The sequence below is a fragment of the Muntiacus reevesi genome, chromosome 3, assembly GCF_963930625.1.
Source record: "Muntiacus reevesi chromosome 3, mMunRee1.1, whole genome shotgun sequence".
In the NCBI taxonomy this organism is placed as follows: domain Eukaryota; kingdom Metazoa; phylum Chordata; class Mammalia; order Artiodactyla; family Cervidae; genus Muntiacus; species Muntiacus reevesi.
In genome coordinates, this window is record NC_089251.1 from 205,591,184 (window position 1) to 205,618,192 (window position 27,009).

At 35.6% G+C, this 27,009-nt stretch overlaps 1 protein-coding gene and 2 pseudogenes across 1 annotated transcript in view; 1 reads left to right on the top strand and 2 right to left on the bottom strand.

The window, feature by feature from the left end:
- The window catches only part of DPP10 (dipeptidyl peptidase like 10), a 707,061-nt gene that overhangs the window by 366,713 nt on the left and 313,339 nt on the right, over positions 1-27,009 (bottom strand). The window lies entirely within an intron of this gene.
- LOC136162925 (mitochondrial import inner membrane translocase subunit Tim17-A pseudogene) lies at positions 8,365-24,076 on the top strand (annotated as a pseudogene).
- On the bottom strand, positions 24,238-25,177 carry LOC136163399 (3-hydroxyacyl-CoA dehydrogenase type-2 pseudogene; annotated as a pseudogene).

Sequence of the window (27,009 nt, forward strand, 5' to 3'; positions counted from 1 at the left end):
GGTGAAACTATGCATACACACATATTCCATAGTGTACATTAACATGAAATCTACTCTTCGAGTGTCTGCATTAATATGGCTTTAATATTTCAGAACATTCTTGCCAGGAAGATGAGGTTGCAAATGCCCTCATCATTTTATTTTTTCAGGAACTTTCTGAAAACCCATTTATTTGAAAAATAGACTACTCAATAATGCTCACTAAAGTAAACATTCCTTTTTCAGAACAATACATAACTCAACCAAATGACTGTTTAATATTCAAGATCTTCTCCCAAGCCCTCACCTTCTAAAATTCATTAGTCCCCAACATTTTCAACACAAAGTTTCAACCAGTCCTAATCAATACTACTTATGGAAAGACCTGTAAAACCACATCCCACCAAAATGTCATAAAAACACCGCTCCTGTGCCATTTCCTTAAGAGAATATGCTTTCCACTCTCAAGTGAGCAAGAAAGTGATCTTCTTTACCAAGTAAGCAACAAACTCATCTCTGCGTCTTCATGTTTATCAGGTTATTTTGGTGGTAATTTGGGAGAACTAGTATTCACCAGTTTATATTTTCTGCAGAGTAGAGTAATATGCCATCCATGCCACTAAAGGATCTTAATGAACTTTTTCCTCTACTACAAGATTCTTTAAAAAAAAAAAAAAAAAAGATTCTTTTTAATATATCTCAGTTTATTTTTCCATTTATCAGTTTAGTCGCTCAGTCGTGTCCAACTCTTTGTGACCCCATGAACCGCAGCACCCAGGCCTCCCTGACCATCACCAACACCGAGTCCACCCAAACCCATGTCCATTGAGTCACTGATACCATTCAACCACCTCATCTTCTGTCATCCCCTTCTCCTCACATCATCCATCTTTCCCAGCATCAGGGTCTTTTCAAATGAGTCAGCTGTTAGCATTAGGGGGCCAAAGTATTGGAGTTTCAGTATCAACATCAGTCCTTCCAATGAACACCCAGGACTGATCTGCTTTAGGATGGGCTGGTTGGATCTCCTTGCAGTCCAAGGGACTCTCAAGTCTTCTCCAACACCGCAATTCAAAAGCATCAATTCTACGACACTCAGCTTTCTTTATAGTCCAACTCTCACATTCATACATGACCACTGGAAAAATCATAGCCTTGACTAGATGGACCTTTGTTGGCAAAGTAATGTCTCTGCTTTTTAATATGCTGTCTAGGTTGGCCATAACTTTCCAGGAGCAAGCGTCTGTTAATTTCATGGCTGCAATCACCATCTGGAGTGACTTTGGAGCCCCCCAAAAAATAAAGTCAGCCACTGTTCCCACTGTTTCCCCATCTATTTTCCATGAAGTGATGGGACCGGATGCCACGATTTTAGTTTTCTGAATGTTAAGCTTTAAGCCAACTTTTTCACTCTCCTCTTTCACTTTCATCAGGAGGCTCTTTAGTTCTTCTTCACTTTCTGCCATAACGGTGGTGTCATCTGTATAGCTGAAGTTATTGATACTTCTCCGGCAATCTTGATTCCATCTTGTGCTTCCTCCAGCCCAGCATTTCTAATGATGTACTCTGCATATAAGTTAAATAAGCAGGGTGACAATACACAGCCTTGACGTACTCCTTTTCCTATTTGGAACCAGTCTGTTGCCCCATGTCCAGTTCTAACTGTTGCTTCCTGACCTGCATACAGGTTTCTCAAGAGGCAGGTCAGGTGGTCTGGTATTCCCATGTCTTTCAGAATTTTCCACAGTTTATTGTGACCCACACAGTCAAAGGCTTTGGCATTGTCAATAAAGCAGAATTAGATATTTTTCTGGAACTCTCTTGCTTTTTCGATGATCTAGCAGATGTTGGCAATTTGAGCTCTGGTTCTTCTGCCTTTTCTAAAACCAGCTTGAACATCTGGAAGTTCTCGGTTCACGTATTGCTGAAGCCTGACTTGGAGAATTTTGAGCATTACTTTACTATTGCAATGTGCGGTAGTTTGTGCATTCTTTGGGGTTGCCTTTCTTTGAGATTGGAATGAAAACTGATCTTTTCCAGTCCTGTGGCCACTGCTGAGTTTTCCAAATTTGCTGGCATATTGAGTGCAGCACTTTCACAGCATCATCTTTGAGGATTTGAAACAGCTCAACTGGAATTCCATCACCTCCATTGGCTTTATTTGTAGTGATGCTTCCTAAGGCCCCTTTGACTTCACATTCCAGGATGTCTGGCTCTAGATGAGTGTGAGTGATCACACCATCGTGATTATCTGTGTTGTGAAGATCTTTTTTATACAGTTCTATGTATTCTTGCCACCTCTTCTTAATATCTTTTGCTTCTGTTAGGTCCATACCATTTCTGTCCTTTATTGAGCCCATCTTTGCATGAAATGTTCCCTTGGTATCTCTAATTTTCTTGAAGAGATCTCTAGTATTTCCCATTCTATTGTTTTCCTCTATTTGTTTGCATTGATCGCTGAGGAAGGCTTTCTTATCTATCCTTGCTATTCTTTGGAACTCTGCATTCAAATGGGAATATTTTTCCTTTTCTCCTTTGCTTTTTGCTTCTCTTCTTTTCACAGCTACTTGTAAGGCATCCTCAGACAGCAATTTTTACTTTTTAGCATTTGTTTTTCTTGAGGATGGTCTTTATCCCTGTCTAGTGTACAATGTCACAAACCTCTGTCCATAGTTCATCAGGCACTCTGCCTATCAGATCTAGTCCCTTAAATCTATTTCTCACTTTCACTGTATAATCATAAGGGATTTGATTTAGGTCATACCTGAATGGTCTAGTGGTTTTCCCTACTTTCTTCTATTTAAGTCTGAATTTGACAGTAAGGAGTTCATGATCCAATACTTTGGCTACCTGATGCGAAGGGCTGACTCATTTGAAAAGGCCCTGATCCTGGGAAAGATTGAGGGCATGAGGAGAAGGGGACGACAGAGGATGAGATGGTTGGAAGGCATCAGCGACTCAATGAACATGAGTTTGGGTGAACTCCGGGACAGGGAGGCCTGGTGTGCTGCAGTTCACGGGGTCAGAAAGAGTCAGACACGACTGAGCGACTGAACTCAACTAAACTGAAGTCAACATTAATCAATATAAGCCCTATGATACTGATTTAATTAAGATGTTAAATAAAATATTTGAAATAATTATATATAAACTATACAGAGAGATACTGATGGAGATATTTCCTCTGTATGCTAGACCAGTTTTTGACAAACTGGCAATTGATGTAGTCTAGATCTGGGGGCATCAAATTTTTCCACAGTCATGCTTACTCATTTACATGATTATTCATTACATATTGTAACTGTATTTGCACTGCAATAGCAGATTTTAGTAGCTGCAACACAGTATATGACTCACAAAATCGAAAACATTCACTCTCTGATAACTTTAAAGAAGAATCTGATGACTTCTGTGTTGTTTGCTTCATTCAAAGAACAGATCTTTCCCTTTACTTACCATATTTAGAAATGTTAGATTAGTTCCTGGTCATTGCAATGTCACTAGTAGAATTATTTTTGGATCCCCAAATAACTATACACTTGAAAAAATTTTTGTTTTCCAATCTGCCATGAGAGGTATATTTACCTTAAAATTGGATCTGAATTCCTGGTAAATAGGACAAAGACAGATGTAAAAAATATATGCTATTTTCCTAAAAGGTAATCAGAATAAAGGCCATTTTAATTTAAATGTTGTCATAATTCTGAGTAATCATCATTAATTCATATGGAAATGTCAATCCTATGAATGACACTTCCTGTGATAAAGAGCCCTTTACAGACTAGATGGAACAGTTGATGGCCACTCAACTAAATGATGTTATTTTGATCTGTAGCTAAAATGTGAAAAGCAACATTTCATATAAGATCATTTCATTTTTTAGATTATTTGCAAAATATTCACCTAAGAGAAAACTTAAATACTACTCTCCAGAATTTCCAATATCTCTTCCTATTAGAAGGTCTGTTTGCACAGCAGTAGCAAATGAATACCACTTTTAAATGGTTCTTAACTTTCTTCAGTTAAAGTTTACAAAAATCACTAGGGCTTTGCCAAAGCTTTCTTAACATCAAACTCATATACTCAACTATCTCTGCTTGAGTGGTCCAATCTACTGAAGTTTGAAGGCAAAAAGAAGACAGACTCATGCCTTCCCTTCACCAAGCATCTTATGTGAAATAGATATAAATGTCAGCTAGGGTCTGAAAGGTCTAGAAGTCTACACTACAATGACACATACAAAGAATAGAGCTTATTTTAAGGTAACATGTAAACTGCAAAATATAAAGATAAAAATAACAGGCTCTGAAAACACTTAAATCACCCCTCTCTTCTCTAATTTTGTGTTTGTTTTAGTCATTCCCTGGGCTGGTGGTGTTGCAAGTGGTAAAGAATCCACCTACCAGGTAGCAGACAGCAGGGACATGGGTCAATCCCTGGGTTGGAAAGATGCCCGGAAGGAGGAAACAGCACCCTACGTTGGTATTCTTGTCGGAAGAATCCCATGGACAGAGGAACCTGGTAGGGTACAGTCCGGAGGGTCTCAAAGAGTCAGACATGACTGAACATCTGAGCACAAAGCTTCTCTCAATTTTTCCTTATGCTAGAAAGAATAAACTGGTCTGACCACAGCCTCAAAATGTCCATTTATGGATGGGCAGTCGTTAGCAATTCTATGCCAGAGGAAAGCCTTCTTACAATAGGGTTCCATTCCTCTACGGCACCTCAGTGTATGAGAAGGCACCATCTGACCCTCAACACATTGCCCTGTGATGGTTTGTCTGTTGCTATGACTAATAAACTCTCTTCTTCTGTGATCCACAGGCTTCATGTATATACAAATGTGAGTTAACAAGCAGAGAAAAATTTCAGACAATTCAGTTACTCCTTTACAAGTTATCCTTTCTCAATTCTAAACATCTCCTTTTCTCTCAAGGTTTTAACTTTAATATTAATTTCAACATCATTAATAACATGGTCTCAAATTGCCTAGTGACATTTAATTAACTTAATAATAAATCAAATAATCTTGCACCACACTTGTAAATTAGAGACTCAAAATGAACATTAACCCTACACATCCAATTTGTGCTTTAATCTTACAACACTGACTGCCATTTAAAGTTCTGATATCCACTATTTATATATTTACATATTGATTAGATATAGATAGATATCTATTTATACTTAGATATAAATATCTATATCTATCTCTCTATATTTACATGTATATATCTATATGTATGTATTAACTACTTGGATCTTGTGTGACCAGTCCACGTACTTTAGTCAATTTCCATTAACAACTGACATTGTTCCACTGACAAACATGCTTACTCTCTACTATATTTGATAAGGTTATGTCCTTCTTATCAAGATGCAGTATCTTAAAATTGGTCTTCCAGTTGGATGCACAGATGAATCTGTTACCTTTCCCTATCTAGTGCCAGTTTATCTCAGGCAGATTTTCATCCTATGAAAATGTTTTTCCAGTCATGTTTATTATTAAAACCCTCAAGATAACAAAAGAAAAAGACATATGTTAAAGGCAGTAGCTGTTTGCTGCTTTTCTGATTATAAAGTAATATTTACTCATTACAGAAAATTTGTATAATGATAACATACCAAGGAAAAATAACTGAAACTTTTAATGTGCTTCCTTACAAAACTTGCAGTTGAGATCTCAACATAAGTCAGGGCTTACATCCCTTTTGCTTCTCTTAAAATTATAAATTAGGCATTATGCCTTACCATTAAAATTTCTCCACTGGCTGTTTCAAATGTTTAATAGTTACAGTTCAAATGGACATTATATAAAGAAAAATAAATTAGGGTGTGATAGTTGGAAATAAAGAAAAGAAAAAATGAAAGCATTAAAAAAATATAAGAAAGCAAATGTAGATATTTCAGCCCTGAACATAGTTTCACAAAATAGCACTGATGAATTTTTTTGTTGTACAACTAATTAATACATCTAAACAACAGATGCTGTGACTTTTCAAATGCATAATGACATACTTTTATCAGTTTCTGCATTTTCAGTTGAATCTCAAGATTAAAATTGATCACTGCACTAAAGAAGTATATAATTGAACCATAAGACTTAATTGAATAGGAAATTAATTTAGTGGAGTAAAATGGAAGTATTGCATTGCTTTTAACAGAAACAACTTTGAACAACACTGAAATAAGTGACTAGAACACGGCTTAAAAATTCACTTGCTGACAGACAATCGGACTCTGGGAATATAGGAGGCTTACTAATGTAAGAAAACTGTTGTTAATTCTATGGGTAGGTTTATAAAAGAAGCAATAACCATGGGCAATAAGTCCGGTTTTTAAGTTTGTTTGAAATAACTTCTAAAGCATATTTAGTTTGTTTGTTTTTTAATAGCATTAAAGTTCATTAGAAAAAGAACTGATTAACAAAAAATGCTGTTGAGTCCAAGTTGTATAATGGAATTAATTATATTCTGTAATAACCCTAAAGGTGAAATTTACCTAACTATAAACAATTGCTATACAAATTTATATTCTTATAAGGAGACATCAAATAAGAACACAGAAATATGTTATTGTTACCATTTTATACATCAGGGTAGGAACTGGGAGAAAGTAGAGGCTTATTTCAGCTTCAAGTATTGGAGGCCCCAACCTTAATGGATTTAACTCAAACAAACAAACAAACAAACAATTGTATTGTCTGTGACTTCAAGGTTTCCATTGCTGCACAGGTTCAAATAATATCATCTAGGCATGGGTAGTATCCTACAGTTTTGTTTTGTCTTTTTCAGATGGCTTCATTCCAATAGACTTTCCCTTCATGATCCAAGTATCAGTAAAATCTTATGGCTTCTCACTTTCAAGCCCAATAGGAAAAATTAAGATTCTTCTTCTAGGATTCTCAATAAGAGATTCATTATCCCTTTGGTCCTCATTGGATCAGGGAAACATTCTTGCCCTGGGTGTTAAGAGTGTGTGATGTACTAATAAGCATAGGACTAAATCTCATGTTCACTTCTGCTGAAGTTTGGGTGTGTATTTATTTTTTTAAAGGAGAAATTGTTTTGTGGATGCCAGGAAAGGGTCAATTCTGGATCGTTGAAATAGACAACAGATTTACTATACAGTATATATGAATTGAGGTAAACATTTTATTTATGAAGGGTATTATTTACAATAAAAACAATGCCTCTGCAAACTTACCATAAGATGACATTTTATCATGCAGGAAAGTGCAGCACAGTTGATTATAAGCGCGCATGTGTGTGTGTGTGTGTGTAAAACAGGTACTTGGTTGCAGAAGAATGGGTCCATTAAAGGAAATATTTTTAATAATTGTTAAAATTCTGAGAATATTTTCCAATTTATTTGGGGCCTTGTCATATTCCTGAGTCACACTTGCCTTAGAGGAAAATGATTTTGCCTGAAAGCACAAGATTGTTTTGGTCCACTAGGGAAGCCGACCCGGAGGACTGAATGGGTTTGCCAGGATGTGAGTCAGAGAGGCATTCTACTGAGAGGGGGAGAAATCATGTTGGCAGCAGCCTGATCTGAGACTGCTGAGGAGATGTAGATGCATGTCCTGAAGAATCACAAATCTCCATCAATGTTTTATGTCTCCTGTTGAGTTGTTAAGAGACTTCAGACTTGCCAAAGAATGGACTGAATTACAAATTAGTCTTTCCAATAAGGATAAAACCTACACATACTCTTTAAAATCAATCATTTAGTGGTATAACACCACTGTGGTGGTAAGGATGCTTTTTATCACTGTAATTGTTTTCCTCAAACTACTGACCTCAACCCAACTCTGAGCATGATTAACCAAATGTGAATGTTAAATACCATGGCTAAGTTCAAGGTCTGTCGCTCCAACAATCTTCTTCAGCTATAAAATTAATATAAATATATAAAAGTATGTGTATATATTATATATATATGGGTTTCCCTGATGGCTCAGTGGTAAGAAATCCACCTGCAATGCGGGCAACATGGGTTTAATCCCTGGGTCAGGAAGATCCCCTGGAGAAGGGAATGGCAACCCACTCCAGTATTCTTGCCTGGGAAATCCCATAGACAGAGGACCCTGGCAGACATGACTGAGTGACTAAACCAACCATTATATATATATATACACACACACATACACACACACACACATATTTTAGGCATGCATATATACATATATTTATGAAGTATGGTTTAGAGATTTGAGATAAAAACTCACTTTTTTACTTCCCAAATATTTAATTTTTGGAGTGGTTATATTAGCTATGTGCAACTTACTCTTGTCATTTGAACTAAGGAAGAAAAGTCTCATGTAGGTGTCTGAATATAAAATACTATGATATATGCAAAAAATTACAATATCTTGTAGAGAGTATGTGCCCAATAAGTGATCCTGAGTTTGCTGATGATGGAGGTACCAATACCGATTATGATGATTTAGCTAGCATTAAAAAAATTCTCCACTTGACTTATATTCCATTCTTATCAGATATTACCTTAATCATTAAAAAGTACAGATACTCTTCCTAAAACAAATTATTCATATTTTCTTATTTATCACATTACTTATAATAGAACTGAATATATAGTTGGTATTTTATGTGTCTCACTGAATTAATGTCTAAATATTTCAACTTTGTGCATTTATATAATTATCGTATACATTCTCTGAGGACTATGCAAGAATAAAAAAGTTACAAGGGTTAATTACTCACTGAATAATATAAGCTATAAAAGGATATTAAGGTCTAAAGCCAATGATGAGTGGAAACAACTCAATGTGATAAATGAATGAATAGATAAACAAAACATGATATATTCATACAATGGAACGTTGTCAATAAGGGAGCCCATGATACATGCTACAACAGGGATGAAGCTTGGAAACAATCTACCTGAAAGAAGCTCTTCTAAAAGACTCACATATTGTATCATTCAATGTACAAGAAATATCTGAACAGGAAAATGCATAGAAATAAATAGTAGATTACTGGTTACCAGGGATGAAAGGGAAAAGATAAGAGGTACTAATGAGTACCAAGGGCAGTGAAAATATTTTAGAAGTAGATAGGGGCAATGGTTGGATAATTCTATGAATATATTAAAAGACAATGAAAAAAAAGACAATGAAATGTGTACTTTAAAGATGTGAACTTTATACTATATGAATTTTACCTTGATAGATTTATTAAAATAACTAAATCAGAAGAAAGGTAAAGAAGATCAAAGAAGAGAAGACTGAGATGCTAAAAAAGTTTTAAAAATACATTTTTAGATTTATTTTGGCTATAAAAATGAAACTGCTGGAGGAATAAAAAAGAAATATATGTGCTATTTACCTGATATTTGTTCCAACTATTCAAAATAAAGCTAAACTCTTCATCATCTTCAAAACAAAATTGGTTTGCTTCTGTGTTATGGTTGTAATCTGTAATCCATCATCTTCTTTACTTTGAACTTTCTCATCCTTACTTCTATTAATGCGTCTACTAATACATATAGTAGATCATGAATAAACTGAATATATAACATTAGACATACAGATTTATGAGAGTATTTAGTTGCTTTATCAGTAATTTTTACAGATTTTTTTATAAAAGTAGTCCTGAGAGCAAAGTTGACAACATAAAGGTTTGAAGAACCTCATTATGGAGCCAGGAAAATCACTATGAAGTCATAATTAAGTCAAGGGTGAGCCATACCTTAGCTATGCTGGGGCATTAAGTCATCTTCCCTACTACGGTTTCCAAGATGGCCTCAGTTACGTCTCTTGTGAAGGCACAAGGGTAACATGGGCTCCTCGGGGTGAGCACATTGATGGCAGAATCACAACGGGAAAATGTGTCTCGTGCAGAGACTTCTTCAACAAATATTTCCACACTCTGTCTTCTAACACTGACACAATCAGTGATTCACACTTCTCATCTTATTAAAGGAACTCTGGGTCTTCTTAAATTTTCTATTCCTTGTCATCCCTCCAAAAATGATTTGTTTTTAATACCCTCCATCATTCAGGCCACCTGTTTGTACAGATGGCAGCTTGCTGGCTAACTTTTATACAGGAGCTAAAGGTCTAGGCCTGACAAAACACAAGAGCTAACTGTCACTTTGCTTCGTTTCTCCAAGTTTAAAGTGAAAGAATCAGAGAGAACATTTTACAAATGAAGTAAGCATTTTATATCACCTTTTTTGTCTCCCATGATCTTATAGAAAGCATGAGATTGCTTGCATTGAAAATTATGTTTCTGCTTCAAAAAGATGAACCTTCCTGTCCTCTTCCTAATATGACATTTTTCACATCATTAAGCAGATAGGAGCCCCATCTGCAAATCCTGCCCCAAATCCCCTGCATTTCATCCTCATAACATTTGCCCTGGTGCACAGCTGGAAGCACAAATACGACAAGCTAGTAGATGACTGTGTTTACAGATGCAGATATAATAGAGAAAACAATCACTATTTGTGTCCTTATTATTCTGATAAAATAAAAAATGCAGTTTTTCAATGTATGGTTAATCAAACAACCATTTGTCAAGTGTTTACCATGTTTCTTGGAAATGTGAAGAGGAGAAAATGGCAACTAAAATTCAGTCAGTAAAATAAAAATAAAAAGTTATATGGCATACTGTTTAGTGTTTTTGTGGTTGAATTTTAGGAGTTCTTTAAACATTCTGGATATCCCTCATCAGATACATGATTTTCAAATGTTTTCTCCAAATCTGTGGACTGCCTTTTACTCTATTGATTGTGTCTTCTGATGTAAACATTTTTTATGAGCCCCAAATTTTCTGTTTTTCCTTTGTTTATCTGTGATTTTGGTGTCTTACACACACACACACACATGCACACGCACACACATAAATCATTGCAAAATGCAATGTTGAGAAGCTTTTCTGCTCTGTCTTCTTCTAAGATTTTTTAGAGTTAAGTTTTCAATTTAGGTCATGGTTCCATTTTGAGTTAATTTTTATATATGGTTTTAGGTAAATGTCCAACTTCACTATTTTTGTGTGGTGATATGCAATTTGCCCAGCATCATTTGTCAAAGAAAAAAAAATTAAAAAGTCCTTTCTCCAATGAATATCTCTCGTAAAAAATCATTTGATCAATATTTTAAGGTTTATTTCTGGATTCTCTATTTTATTCCATTGTTATAATGTATGTCTGTCATTGGGCCAGTATCACACTGTTTTGACTACCATAGCTTTATAGTAAGCTTTGAAATCAGGAAATCTGAGTCCTCAAAATTTGTTCTCCTTTTCTTGGACCATTTTGGCTATGCACAGTCCCTTTGACTCCATGTGAAATTTAAAATGGGGTTTTCTATTCTGCAAAAAAGCTATTACTCGAATTTTCATAGGGATTTCTTTGATTCTGTAGATCCCTTTGGGTAGCACTAAAATCTTAACAACATTAAGTTTTCTCACCCCTGAATATGGTATATCTTTCCATTTATTCATATTTTCTTTAATTTCTTTAAGGTTCTTTGATATTTCTTCTTTAAAATTTGATAGAATTGACCATTGAAACAATTAGATTCAGGGCTTCTAAGGAGATTAGGAGATTTTCAGTACAGGCTTGCTCTTACTGGTTATAGCTCTACTCAGGTTGGTTGGTTGGTTTTTTTCTTTTTCCTTCATAATTTACTAATGGTATGTTTTATGTTTCTAGGAACTTGTACATTATCCAAATAATTGATGTTCACACTATTCTCTTAAATCCCTTTTTATTTTTGTAGAACCACTAGTAATGTTCCACCTCTATTTTGATTTTAGTGATTTGAATGTTTTCTCTATTTTTCTCTCTTTCTAACAGTTCAACTATTTAAAGAATTGTCCATTTTGTTGATATTTTTAAAGAATACATTTTTGTTTCAATGTTTTAGCTTTTCTATTATCGATTTTTTCTCTGTTCCTTAATTATCTCCTTCCTTCTTCTAGCTTTGGGTTTAGTTTTTTCTTCTTTTTCTAGTTTATTAAGTTATAAAATCAGGTTATTGATCTGAAAGCTTTCTTCTTTCTTAATGTAACTGCTGACATTTATAAATTTCTCCCCAGCACTGCTTTCACTGTCCCCAATATATTTTAGAGATATTCTCATTTTAATTTATATCTAAGTTTATTTTACTTTCCCTTGTGATTTTTTTCCTTGTTCCATTAATTTTTAAAGAATGTGCTGTCTCATTTCCACAGATTTGTGAATTTTAAAGTGTTTCTTCTGTTATTGATTTTTTAACTTTGTCCCATTGTGATCACAGAACATATTTTGTATGGCATCTACATTTTAAAATCCATTGAGATTAAATTTGTGAACTAACATATAACCTATTTTGAAAAATGCCCTATCTACATTTGAATAGAATGTCGGTCTCTTATTTTTGGGTAGACTGTTCTCTCTGTTAGAGGTAGGTGGGTGACTATGTTGTTCTAGTATTCTATTTCTTTATTTATCTTCTATCTGGTTTTTCAATCCATGCTCAAGTTTCCAGTTATTATTGCAGAGATACCTAATTTCTTTTAAATCTGTTGATTTTTACTTCATATATTTTGATTGTCTATTATTACACATATAAATGTTTATAATTGTTATATCTTCTTGAATTGAGCCATCTGTTAACATATAATGTTGTCTTTTGCAAACTTTTTTGATTTAAAGTATATTTTAAATATTAGTAGAGTCAAAGATGCTCTCTTTTAGTTACTATTTCATATACTTTGATTGTCTATTATTACACATATAAATGTTTATAATTGTTATATCTTCTTGAATTGAGCCATTTGTTAATATATAGTGTTGTCTTTTGCAAACTTTTTTGATTTAAAGTATATTTTAAACATTAGTAGAGTCACAGATGCTCCCTTTTGGTTACTATTTGCATGAAATATCTTCTACCTTTTGGCTTTAACACCTTGTCTTTATATTGAAAGTAAGTCTCCTATAGATAGAATATACTGATTATACATTTTTATCCATTTTGATAATCTTTTCGTTTGGAATTTAATTGATTTACATTTAATTAGTAATTTAAATTATAAGATTTTTACTGATAAGAAAAGACTCCTGTCATTTTGTGTGTATTTGTGGTCTATGAGGCTCATTATTTTTGTTGTTCTTCATTTCCTGCATTAATCTTCTTTTGAGTTTAGTTGATATTTTATAGTGAAATATTTAAATATCTTTCTCATTTCCTTTTGTGTATATTCTGTAGCTAATTCTTTGTAGTCACTGTGGGCCGTACATTTAGCATCCTTAAAGTTATAGCAGTCAATATGAATTTATACTAGCTTAATTTCAATAACATACAAATTGCTGCTCCTATATAGCTTTACTTCCCCACTCCTTTTAGTTGTTGATGTCACAAAATTATATATTTACATATTGTGTGTCCAGAAACAAATTATTTTAATGCATTAGTATCTTAAATTATATCAAAAATAAAATGTGGACTTATAAGCCAGTTTACAATAATATTAGCTTTTAGAGTAATACATTATTTTTAAATGTTTAACCTGCTATATATAGAAAACAAACAAACAAAAAAAGAAGTTACAAACAATTGCTCCAATAGCTATTGATTTTATAATATTCTGTGTATTTACCTTTATTGAAATCTTTATTTCTTCTTACAGCTTTGAGTTACGTCCAGTGTCCATTCATTTCAACATGTATGACTCTCTTTTAGAATTTATTGAAGAATATTTTAACACTACTGTGTTCCTTTAGCTTTTATTTACCTGGGGATGTCTTTATGTCTCTCTCACGCTTGAAGGATGGTTTTTCTGGATGTTGACTTTTTGGTTGAGCTTTTAAAAAATTTTTTTTGGCACTTTGAACATATCACCCTACTGCCTTCTGGCCTCCAATTCATCTGGTAAGAAATCTGCTGATAATATTATTGAAAAAATTTGCATTTCAATTATTTTACTTTTCAGCTCCAGAATTTCATTTTGGTTTCTTTGTATGTGTTCTGTCTTCTTATTGATATTTATATTTTGTTTATATATTACCTTTTTCACAATTTCCATGTCTTCCATTAGCTCTATGAGTATGTATAAAATTGTTTAAAAATCTTTGTCTAGTTGATCTTCCAGAAGACTTTTTTCAGAAACTGTTACTACTCTCCCTTTGTTGGGACAGTTATTGTTGGCTTACTTTTCATTTACCTTTGAATAGGTAACAATTCCCTGTCCCATTTTATGCCTTTTTACCTTTTTTTGGTAATTATTCATTTAAATGTATTACTGTGATAATTCTGGAAACCAGATTATCCTCCTTCCCCAGAGTTTGCTGGGGTTTTTTTTGTTTTGTTTTTGTTTTTGGTTGTTGTAGGCTAGCTGAGCTGAAGATTAGTGATGTATAAACTTATGAGATTTTCAGATCTTTTCTGATTCTGTGCTTTCCCTGGGGAATGAAGCTGTTAGTCTTCAATGTCTGGCTCCCAAAAGGGAGGGGGAAAAAATAAAAGAATGAAAAGAAAAGGCAAGGGTGGAAGATGCTAGCCCTTTAAATATCACTGGAAGTCACTTCAGCAAAAAAGAAAGGGAGCCTGCAACACTAGAGGTAGGTATAACAATGACCCCACTTCTTTGTCTGTACCTCTATGATCAGAAGCAACAGTCAGTAATAAGAACACTGATCACTAAGAGTTGGAAGATAGGGTCCACTCTGTCTTCTGCAAGATTCTCCTGGAATATATGCACTGCTTCCTGCCCCAGCTTGAGGTGTGAGAGACAGGTAGCTGGTACTGCGCTAAGAGCCGAAACTGGCAGATATCATCTATAATTTGCTCTCCAAACCTCCTCCTGGAAGTTACAAGCCTTAATAGACCCCAAGACTTCAAAATAGTTACATCAAACAGATTCTGCCAATACAATCATCATCTAGGTGGGGTTATAGATCCTGGTGTTTTCTACTCATCCTGCATTTATGACTTAAACAGCAACACAATGTATTTTAGAAATGAATGGAAATGTTAAAAAGTAAATTAAAGTTCTATGCATTCTTGAGATAGCTCACTTTCTGTGTTACCTTGGCTGGGTGAAGGGATTGTCAAATAGGTGGTAGAACATTATTTCTTCATATGTCTGTGAGCGTGCCTCTGGAAGAGATTAGCATTTGAGAGAGACTGAATAAAGACCACCAATGTAGGTGGGTAGTATCTAGTCCACTGAGGGTCTAAATAGAACCAAAAAGCAAGAGAAGAGTGGGTTTGTTATTTTTGCTTGAGTCGGGGTGTCTCTTTCCCTGCCCTCAGATATTAGTCCTCCTGGTTCTTGGCACATCAGACTGAGCCTGAATGATACCCACTAGTATCCCTTGTTCTCTATCTCTATCTCTCCATTTCCCTCCTTCTCTCTTCTTCTCTCTAAATAGATAGATAATAGACAGAAAATTGGCCTTGTTTCTCTAGAAAACACTTAAAAAGACAATATAGCTAGCTCTATCTTTTTGTAGTAAATATTTTAAATCAGACTTGATGAATTTTTATGTCAATTATAAATCTATTTATTAAAAGGTTATTGTAAATCCTTTAATACAATTTTACACTTTTGTAATGGCTATAAGATATTCTTTTATGCAATACAAAGTTGAAGGAAATGGCAAATCACTCCAGTTTGCTTGCCTGGAAAATCCCATGAAGAGAGAGGAGCCTGGTGGGCTATAGGCCATGGGGTCACAAAGAGTTGGACATGACTGAGTGACTGAGCATGCAGGCATGCATAGCTGTATAAACCAAGCTAAAGATTACTTATGTGAGAAGTCACTATGTTCGAAAGTCATTGTTGAAGTACTGTTATTTCTTATGCTTTCAGAGTCTTTGTTGAATTCCTAAGAAGCCAAGTCCATGTGGTCTCTGGTGCTTTTTTAAATTCCTGCTTCCATGTTTTGAACCCATTAAAGCCTTGCTCAGAGGCAAGAAGACAATTATAAATTCTTCCCCTCTTCTATTTTATAGAAAATATTTGCTTTCATTTTTAGAGCATCATGGTGCTAAAATTTAGATTTCTGAGGAAAGGGAAGTTTTCATTTAAACCTTGAGATAAATCTAGATGCCCTATTATAATTAAAAAAAAAAAAAGAATTTCACTTTTGTGATTATGGACATTAATAGTTCCTTGTATAATGATGTATCTGATGTTTATAAGACAAAAGAATGCTAAATAATGACAGGATTTAGCCATTCCTGGGTTCAAGGACTTTATATTTCAAATTAACTTAAATTCCAATTCCACTGCTAACAAAATTTCAACCCCCCAAAACACATACTAATCTACAGAGAATCTCAAAGTTTCAGGTTATTTTTGAGCCTAAAGCCCATCAGTAGAATACTCTCTTTCTCTTTGTTCCACAATAGTTTTATGAGAGTCAATGATAGGCCAGTCTCCAAGCATTGCTAGAAAATATTCATACACACACACATACAGCTGCAGATCCATATATAAAATATCACAGGAAAATAATCATTTTCCTTATCTCACACACACACACAAAAACTGTACCAAAAAAGAGAGAATTAAATAGTTAATTTAGCTTGATAAAATCTTTGGAATCTAAGTAAACATAAAGTTAGCTTTTTCTAGAATGTTGCATAAAACTGCACTCTTTATGCTCCTACAATATTCTCCATGGCAGTCAGCCAGACAGAACCTTTGGAACACTGAAAACTCATCTTGGAGCTATTGAAGTTTATTCTTGCCCATTCTGAAAAATTGGCTGATATTGATAATTGTTATAAAAAGTTTACCCCATGAGTCTCATAGGCTGCCAAGAATGTAATTGAGCTGAAATGGAAGGCTGGTATTAAGCTTGCATCTGGTTCTGAGTCAAGGAGCCCTCACTCTTTGACTAGCATCAAGGGAAACTGCCTTCATTTGGGGAAAACAGATGGAACGATTTCACTATAATGGAGTTCATTTTGAGAAACTGTCCCAGCTTGTCCAAACGAATGGCAAGTTGGATAGGATTTGAAATAAATAATAAACACCTGTAGGAGTTGAGGTTACTAATGCTGGCTCAAAAAAAAAAAAAAATTCAAATTAGAAATGAGTTATTAGGCATCTACAATGCATGCAGCATGATTCCACTCATGATTTTACCAAATATGATAAAATAATATTATAACAATATTATATTATCATTATATATAATAATAGTATTATAATATTATATTATCATTATATATAATAATAATAATATAATAATAATATTCTTAAAATGGAACCATAATTATATCCTGTTGTTCCCGACACAACCATTTTCCTGAATATCTTCTCAATTTTCTCTCATGATCTGTTCAAGAGTGGCAAATGTATACATTTAATCAAGTATTTTGAATCTCTTGAAATTTCAATTTAACAATGTACTTCAGCAACAAAATTCAATAAATAGTCATTGTTTCTATTATATATCAGGCAATATCTAGTCTATGCATTAAAGATACAAAACATCCTCACTCATTTAGTTCAGAGTTTAGTGGGGGATATAGGTAAATAAAACTATCTCAGTACAAAGAGTACAGTGATTAAGAGTAAAGTCATTCAGTATCAACTAAAGGTAGCAATTTAACCACATTTAATGTAAAACTCTAGGCCAAATTGAGATATACTCTAACTATAAAATATATACTACATTTTGAATATAGTATAAAAATTATAAGATACCTCATTTTTAATATTGATTTTTAATACTGATTCCATGTCAAAATGTTATTTGGGATATATTGCATTAAACAAAATAAACTAACTTTTTCAATGTCTTCTTTAGAAAATTTATTAATTAAATCACATTTCTACTCAGATTTGTGTTGGATAGCAGTAGTATATATACTAGACCTTCTGTCTTCAAAATTCATTCTATCACTTAGCTGTGAGGCATTAGGCAAGTACTAGATTTGCGGGTTTGTTTTTTTTTTTTTTTTTGCTTCAATCTCCTTATGTATTTAAGAGGCTGATAATAATTACAGTTGTTTACTCAATAGGGTGGTTGGGAGAAGTAAGTGAACCAAAAAAATCTAAAAGGTAACTATTATTAAATACATAAGTATTAAATACATTTGTATTATTAAACACATATTAAATTAGATTAAGTAAGCACATAAAAAGAGCACGTATCTCAGGTCAGAAGAAGTAAACTCCAAGAAGAATTAGAAAGAGAAAAAAAGGTTTCATTAAAGCTTCAAAGAATGTCAGAAAACTGTCCCACTGTAATAGGAGGATAATAGAGACAATATGAATAAAATCATAAAACTTGAACTAGCCATAGTCCACTGTAGAAACAGAAAGTGGTTTTCAAGGTGTAAGATTGAAAACTTCCTGAAAGCAGTGGTGGGAAGAAACACTGAAAAGCCAGGTCATCGCACTGCCCAATACTATTTTTTTTTTTATTTTATTTTATTAGTTGGAGGCTAATTACTTCACAACATTTCAGTGGGTTTTGTCATACATTGACATGAATCAGCCATAGAGTTACACGTATTCCCCATCCCGATCCCCCCTCCCTCCTCCCTCTCCACCCGACTCCTCTGGGTCCTCCCAGTGCACCAGGCCCGAGCACTTGTCTCATGCATCCCACCTGGGCTGGTGATCTGTTTCACCATAGATAATATACATGCGGTTCTTTCGAAACATCCCACCCTCACCTTCTCCCACAGAGTTCAAAAGTCTGTTCTGTACATCTGTGTCTCTTTTTCTGTTTTGCATACAGGGTTATCGTTACTATCTTTCTAAATTCCATATATATGTGTTAGTTTCTATAATGTTCTTTATCTTTCTGGCTTACTTCACTCTGTATAATGGGCTCCAGTTTCATCCATCTCATTAAAGAACGTATGAAATTAGGTTGTTGTTCAACCACTCATTCACGTCCACCTCTGTGGGACCCCATGGAGTGCAGCACTCCTGGCTTCCTTGTCCTTCACAATCTCCCAGAGCTTGCTCAAACTCATGTCCACTGAGTTAGTGAAGCCATCCAACCGTTTCGTCCTCTGTTGTTGCCTTCTGCCTTCAAACTTTCCCAGCTTCAGGGTCTTTTCTAATGAGTTGGCTCTAAGCATCAGGTGGCCTAAGAACTGGAGCTTCAGCTTCAGCATCAGTCCTTCCAATGAATATTCAGGACTGATTTCCTTTAGGATTGACAGATTTGATCTCCTTTCAGTCCAAGGGACTCTCAAAAGCCTTTTCCAACACCACGGTTCAAAAGCATCAATTCTTCAGCGCTCAGCCTTCTTTACGGTCCAACTCTCACATCCATACATGACTACTGGAAAAACTATAGCGCTGACTAGATGGACCTTTGTTGGCAAAGTAATATGCTGTCTAGGTTTGTCATACCTTTTCTTCCAAGAAGCAACTGGCTTTTAATTTCATGGCCGCAATCACCGTCTGCACTGATTTTGGAGCCCAAGAAGATACTCTGTCACTGTTTCCATTGTTTCCCCATCTATTTGTCATGAAGTGATGGGACCGGATGTCTTGATCTTTGTTTCTTTAATGTTGAGTTTTAAACCAACTTTTTCACTCTCCTCTTTCACTTTCATCAAGAGGCTCTTTAGTTCATCTTTGCTTTCTGCCATAAAGGTGGTGTCATCTGCACATTTAATGTTATTGATATTTTCCTCTGTAATCTTGATTCTGGCTTATGCTTCATCCAGTCTGGTGTTTCACATGATGTACTCTGCATATAAGTTAAATAAGCAAGGTGACAATATGCAGCCTTGATGTACTCCTTTCCCAATTTTGAACCAGTCCATTTTTCCATGTCCAGTTCTAACTGTTGCTTCTTGACCTGCATACAGATTTCTCAGGAGACAGGTAAGGTGGTCTTGTTTTCCCATTTCTTAAATAATTTTCCAGTTTGTTGTGATCCACTCAGTCAAAGGCTTTTGTAGTCAATGAAGCAGAAGTAGAGGTTTTCCTGGAACTCTCTTGCTTTTTCTATGATCTAATGGATGTTGGCAATTTGATTGCTGGTTCCTCTACCTTTTCGAATCCAGCTTGAACATCTGGGAGTTCTCAGTTCACACAGTGTTGAAGCCTTTGAAAACTCTGAGTGTTGAAAAACTTTGAGAATTACTTTGCTAGCATGTGAATGAGTACAATTTGCAGTAGTTTTAACATTCTTTGGCACTGCCATTCTTGGGACTCAAAATTAGGAATTGCGTCTATAAAATTAAGTATTGTTTTAGGAAAGCCAAAGGAGATATACAAAGAGAATAAATGAAATGGGAGTAAGTGATGTCATCTAGGAGACTACTAAGGTATTAATTAAATAATTTTTAAGGAGAAAGGCAAATTTTCTTCTTCCCCACTCTAAACTCTCACAGCTTTTGATAACTAAACAGTTGTCCTTTTCTATTAATTGAGTCTACTAAGCTAACAAGCCTCTAAAATTTGTGTTCACTTAATATAACCATTGTAAGCCAGGCTGTGAAAATAAAATTTGAATTTCATAAATTGGACATGCCAACCAAAATAAATATCAATGCTTGAGTTCTATTACAATATCAGATAGCCATCAACACTTATAAGACATTTGTAATTTATAAAACAAAATCAGTCTGAGAGGTCTACGTTCCAGGTGAAAGAGAAAAGGTTGGAAGCTCTCAGGAAAAGCTTCCTCTTGTTTTAGAGATATGTGTTAAAAGGTAAACTGAGGCACTTTTTTTTTTTTCCAAAGGTCTATTTAAGGTCCAATTCAAATTGGACAATATCAAACCAAAAATGCTTAGGAGCTCCCTGCTGACAGAAGCTAGGGAAAAGATTTTAATAGAAAAGACACAGAAGAAAAACAAATATATTATTTGATTGGTTATAGCTTAAACAGTTGACTTATTTGGAAAATCCTAGCAGGCAGTTTGTGATTGGTTGTTCTTTAGTTCTGTTTTTTCGGATTTTGGTGCATTGATTCTGGCTTAGGTTTTGGTTTGCTTAGTAGGCATCCAAAACTTTAGAGACACTTTAGTCTAAGGACTTCCTTGTTTAATTAATTAACAATAGTCGCAGTGATATGTCATAAGAACAACAAAGTGGTAAGAAAGGAGACTGTTCTGGGAGGAATTACGGTGGACTAATATATTGATTTAACATTATAAAAAGTGAAATGAACAGGTATATAGGTATATATAGGTATAGTATATTCTAAATTGGTGATAGAATAACCCATAACTATAAGCAACCAGCAATAATATCTGAACTAATTTTTTAACTTTGACCTGCATCCTTTGTTTTGTCCCCTAGTAAGATTCACTGGTTTGTCGTCAATGTCTTAAACAGCTAGATACAAAGAGCACGACTGTGCCAACATTTTAAGGACGGCACCAAAGTGCACATCCCAGTCTCACGGTAGGTACCCGCCCTAAATATTTCTCCGTAGTGTGTTATTAACATGCTTCTCAAAGTCTGCTGTACTCCACCTCTTTGATACACCCTATCTCAGTGTTGAATGTGCCACTGGAAGACCAGCAGCTTGGCCTTATGTAAGGCATGCTCTTCCTCCCATGATAGCAGTGTTCTGAACAGTGTCATGGACAGACCATATTTATTACTCACCCATGGCTCAACACTACAAACCTCCTTCCATGTACTTTCTTTACACAAAAATTTTATACTTTGGGTTCCTTTGGGTTTAGAAATTAATCAACACAATCTACATTAATTAGGGGCTTTCTGTTTGTTTGTTTTTTTGCCACATCATACAGCTTGTAGGATCTTAGTTCCCTGACCAGGGATCAAACCCAGGTCCATGGCAGTGAAAGTGCAGCATCTTAACCACTGGATCACCAGAGAATTCCCAATATTTAATTTTGAAAAGAATAAAATTTTAACTAAGACTGAGATATACCTTCAGATCAGTGAGAAGAAACAGGAAAGAAAAATTTAGAAGTAAATAAAATGTAAAAGTAAGTAAATATTGGACTTCTCTCGTGGCTCAGATGGTAAAGAATCTGTCCGCAATGCAAGAGACCCCAGTTCAATCCCTGGGTTGGGAAGATCCCCTGGAGAAGGAAATGGCTACCCACTTCAGTATTCTTACCTGGAGAATTCTATGGACAGAAGAGACTGGCTGGCCACAGTCCATGGGATCACAGAGCAAATATTACACTAAATCATCAATATTATTTCAGAAGATAAGCTCATAGGGATCTATATTTTTACTGACCACTTATTAATATTAAATTGCAAACATAACTACTGAGACTGGAAAGGAGAGAATGACATACCACATTTTAAAAACAATGAGTGCTGAAAAGAAGCATGCAGAAATGGCCTCAGTGCTGGAAGAGCAGATTGGGGAAATACTCAAGTAAACAGTGATGGAATGTGACAGAAACTATTAAAATCCAAATTCACACAAACATTTAAAATTTTTCTCATCTGGACACAGTTTCTTCTTCTAGTCCGAACTGCAATTACAACTAATGGGCTTCAACTCTCTAAACGAGTGCCCAGGAAGAGAGGCACATTTACGCTTCCAAACATTTGGGCCATCCACTTGTTCATATGCTATGGTTTGATGCCCAGAATATTATCCTGTGCCATGAAATCTTGGTCCAGGATGAAACTGAAAAAAGATGGTGCAGTGACAGGATGATAAATGAAGTTCACCAAGATGAGAGCTTGGATTTTACTCATATTCTTGACTGCAGAAACAGATTTACCAACCTGTCTGCCCCCAAACAGATTCTTCTATAAAGTTTGAAAATCAAACATCTAATAATCACATTATATCAAAGAACAAAAGATAAAGCCTCTCTTTTTGTTTGTGAGTAGACAGTCAAATTCAAAATTCTTCTCTTAGAAAAGAGGACTTGTATAAATAAGGATTCTGTTTGCTTGCTACAGTGATAAAAAATTTCATATTCTGAAAATTCCCAATTAAAGTACACACTTGTTTGTTGTTGTTTAATCACTAAGTCATATCTGACTCTTTTGCGACTCCATGGACTGCAGCCCAACAGGCTTCTCTGTCCATGAGATGTTCCAGGCAAGAACACTGGAGTAGCTTGCCATTTCCTTTTCCAGGGAATCTTCCTGACCCAGGAATCCAACCCCTGATTCCTTCATTGGCAGGCAGATTCTTACCACTGAGCCATCAGGGAAGCCCTAAAGTACACACTAGGTTGCAACAATTCTACTTAGTGAGGTTTCTTTCCCTTCAATCTAGATTTGTCACATTTTAAATTTAATTAACCCAATGCATGTATATTCAATAAAATGTACAGACCTTAACTGATATCTAATAGTTTAAGAATCTATCTTTTAAGTAAAACCTAAAGGAGCTAACTTTTCTTTAAAAATAATTCCATTCTGTGATTGAAGAACTTTTAAAAGGATGTTAATTCTTTGAACAAAGATAAAATTAAAGTCAAAAAGCTTTTAGTTGTAGTAGTAGAGAGGCACAGCTTTCTAACTAGCAAACCTTTAAAATTGACTATGCTCTAAATTCACACAGTAAAAAATAGTGATCAGTAAATCTGTCTTGTGTTTTCATTATCTCAATCAGATACCAAACTGTTATCTAAAATTTAATCAACAATGTCCCTAGATTAAACTGAATTTAAAAACATATTTTAACCATGAAGTCAAGATAGAAGAGTTTGTGGGCCCGCCCTACCCCTAGAGAATTGTGGATGAGTGCAGGGGGGACTTAAGATGAGAAGCATAGATGGTGGTATCTTTCAAGCAAGCAAAGGTTTCCACAATTCTCTGCTGGGAGTAAACCACAGGCTAGGAAGCAGTTTGACAACTATTAAAACCAGGGCTCTGCAGTTGGGAGATAGCTTTGCAGTTGGGAGAGGTCTGCTTTCCATGACTGACTATAATATGGTTCAAGTCAGAGAGAAAGAAGGTCCCTAGAACTCCATCAAGAGTGACGCTTTCACAAGAACCATGATGGCAGCAAGGAAGGTACCGGTAGCCATGGTTGGGTCAGCAGTAATGGTGCCATTCTCCTGGCTTTAGTGGAAGGAGCTGGCATCTTGTTGACAAGGTTTGCCTCTGCACCACTTCCTAATGGGGCTCTGATAGCTGAAGGCCCATCCAAGTTGCCTTCAGCCCAGTTACTATCTTTACATTTTGGAGACTATTGACAGTGTCAACAGGACTTCTTTCCCAGGATTTCTTTAGTGAAACGAGGAAAGGACTTCAGATCTATTTTTAAAACCACAGGTGGGACAACTATGGCCAAATAGGCTATGAAGAGACATTGAGCACCTCATCTCTTTATTTTTTTTATTTTTTATTTTTGTGAGAAACAGAGACTTTATTAGGCACACAGGGTGACTGATAGGCAGAGGTTACAAAATGGCTACTGGGCTTCCTTCCAAGCTGGAGTAAGCACTCCAGGAGGGGGAGGGACAGAGGAACCTTTGTTCTCTCTGCCTTCCCCCTTCAAGGCTGCATGCGGATGGCCCCATCCAGCCGGATGACTTCTCCATTGAGGAATGAGTTCTCGATGATGGCCTGTACCAAATGAGCATACTCAGCAGGGTCACCAAGTCGGTCGGGGAAGGGCACCTGGCTGGCCAGGAAGTTGCGCACTTTATCTGGGAGGGTGGTCAACAGCGGGGTGCCAAATAGGCCTGGAGCAATGGTCATCACCCGGATACCCATGGGAGCCAGATCCCGAGCAATGGGCAGTGTCATCCCCACTATGCCCCCCTTGGAAGCAGAGTATGCAGCTTGTCCAACCTGGCCCTCAAAGGCAGCTACGCTGGCCGTGTTGATGATGACCCCACATTGGCCTCCCTGGTCTGGTTCATTCTGGCCCATCTCACCAGCCACCAGGCGGATCACATTGAAGGTGCCTATGAGATTCACATTGATAACTCGCTGAAAGTCTTCCAAGGTATGGGCCTGGCTCTTCTTTAAGTTATGTGTCTTGCTGGCCACTGCAATGCCTGCACAGTTGACTGCCACATCCACAAGGCCAAACTTTTCTCTTGCTAGAATCAGGGCTGCTTGCACATCCTTCTCTGAGGTCACGTCGGCTGGGGCAAAGGCGCAGCTCTTCCCTAACTTCTTGGCCTGGGCCTCCCCATCTGAGTTGGGCAGGTCCAAAAGGACAGCAGTGGCCCCCTGCCCTACCAGTTGCTCCGCTGTGGCCAAGCCTAGGCCTGAGGCTCCGCCGGTTATTAAGGCAACCAGACCCTTCACGCTCTGACATGCAGCTGCCATCTTGCTCAGGCCTCTCTCCACCTCATCTCTTTAAAGGAACATGAAGCGGGGAGGTCTTAAAAGATAATACACTTATTTATTCACACTTAGATTGCATTTGTGATTGAAATAAATGTTTTAAATCTTTAAAAGGAAATACAGTAAGAGCTTAAAAGTTGGAGGGCCAAATGGCAAACAGCAAAGAAGTGTTTAAGGGTTTCCTTGGAGACTTCTCTGCCTGGTTTTGTCCTGTTAAAGTGAAAAGTGAAGTCGCTCAGTCGTGTCTGGCTCTTTGCGACCCCGCGGACTGTAGCCCACCAGGCTCCTCCATCCATGGGATTCTCCAGGCAAGAATACTGGAGACAAACAATAAAAAAACAAACAAAAACAAACAAAAAACCTCCTGGAAATTGCTCTTTTTTAAAAAACAAATAAGCACAAAAAACCATATTTTAGAATAATTTTAATTTGAAAGTAAAGTTAGTCTTTCCTTACCATCTTCTAATTATTTTTTAAAAGACATAAATTTATATTTAATTTTTCTTTACATAATTTTCTTGATTCTCCTTTTTTTCCCAAATTCTTCCAACATCCATTTAGTAAACCTGGAACACAGCATTCAGATAAGGCCCTGACTCTGTTATCTCAGTTTATATTTGTAATCTCTCCTGACTGCTAAGGGTTATAATTTCTGTTTCATAAGGCTCTGTGGGGGTACAAATTGTTCTATATAATGATCCTTACTAAGAAGCCAAAAATCAACACTTCAAATGTCATTATTTTCATATTGACATAAACTTTTCATTAAAAATGTCGTGTGTCCTTCAGTTTGCCATATTAAAATGCAGCAGTTCAGTTCAATAAATCCTAACATAATAGCAAGTTTCACAGTCTATTCCCTGCTGATTTTTTAATGAGTTATTTCATGTGGGATTTAGTTTGTGTGTTGTTTGGGCATATTACGCACATGTGTGACTGAGCATGTATGTAATATGCTTTCTCTTCATTGCTACCAACACTGTCTATACTTCTGCTTTTCTTCTTTAACATCATACTAAATTTTCCCTAGGTTTTCCAAGTTTCTGAGGAAATTTTAACCTTTTATATGAAAGCTAGATACCTCCTCAGGATAATAATTGAAATTTAAGAAAATGTATGGAGAAGAGAGGTTAACTGTAATCAATATTCTCACTATGGGCCAGGTACATTCCATATATATGTCATTTCTTTAATATCACAAGCTTTTTTAGGAGGATAATGCTATCACCATTTTCTTGATTAGTAAAAGAATCTGGAGAGATCCACTAACCTGCCCTTAATCATACTGATACCTAGTGAAGAAACCAACACTGAACTAGATTTCTAGTTCAATATATAGACAAAAATCTCTATGTTTTAGTGCTGCATCATAAAGTTTCAAGACTCGATGTAAATTACTAATTATATAAATAGTTAAAAAGTCAGATTTTACAAAACTAAAGTTTTAATAGATAGCCTTTTCAGTTTCTCACAAGTGTAATACTACTTATACTATTCTATCATCTCAAATTTTAATTTTACTGTAAATTTTTAACACTATAGATAGAACGACATTAGGTTTATTAAAGGACAATTTTGTAAGAAAGAAGTTTTGGCAACAATCTTTAAAAACTGAAATAAGTTATTAGTGATACATCAATTAACAGTAGGTTTCTAATATGATTTGGGGACTATTCATATTTCTAGACATGTTGTTTGTAAGAAGTTTCCACCAAACATATATCAGTCTCTGTTCTCAAGAATACTAGCTTCTGTAAAATGTTACTGGTGCTCCAAATTATGGGTCTCATTATTTTAAAAGTTCAGGAACATCACATTATAATTCCCA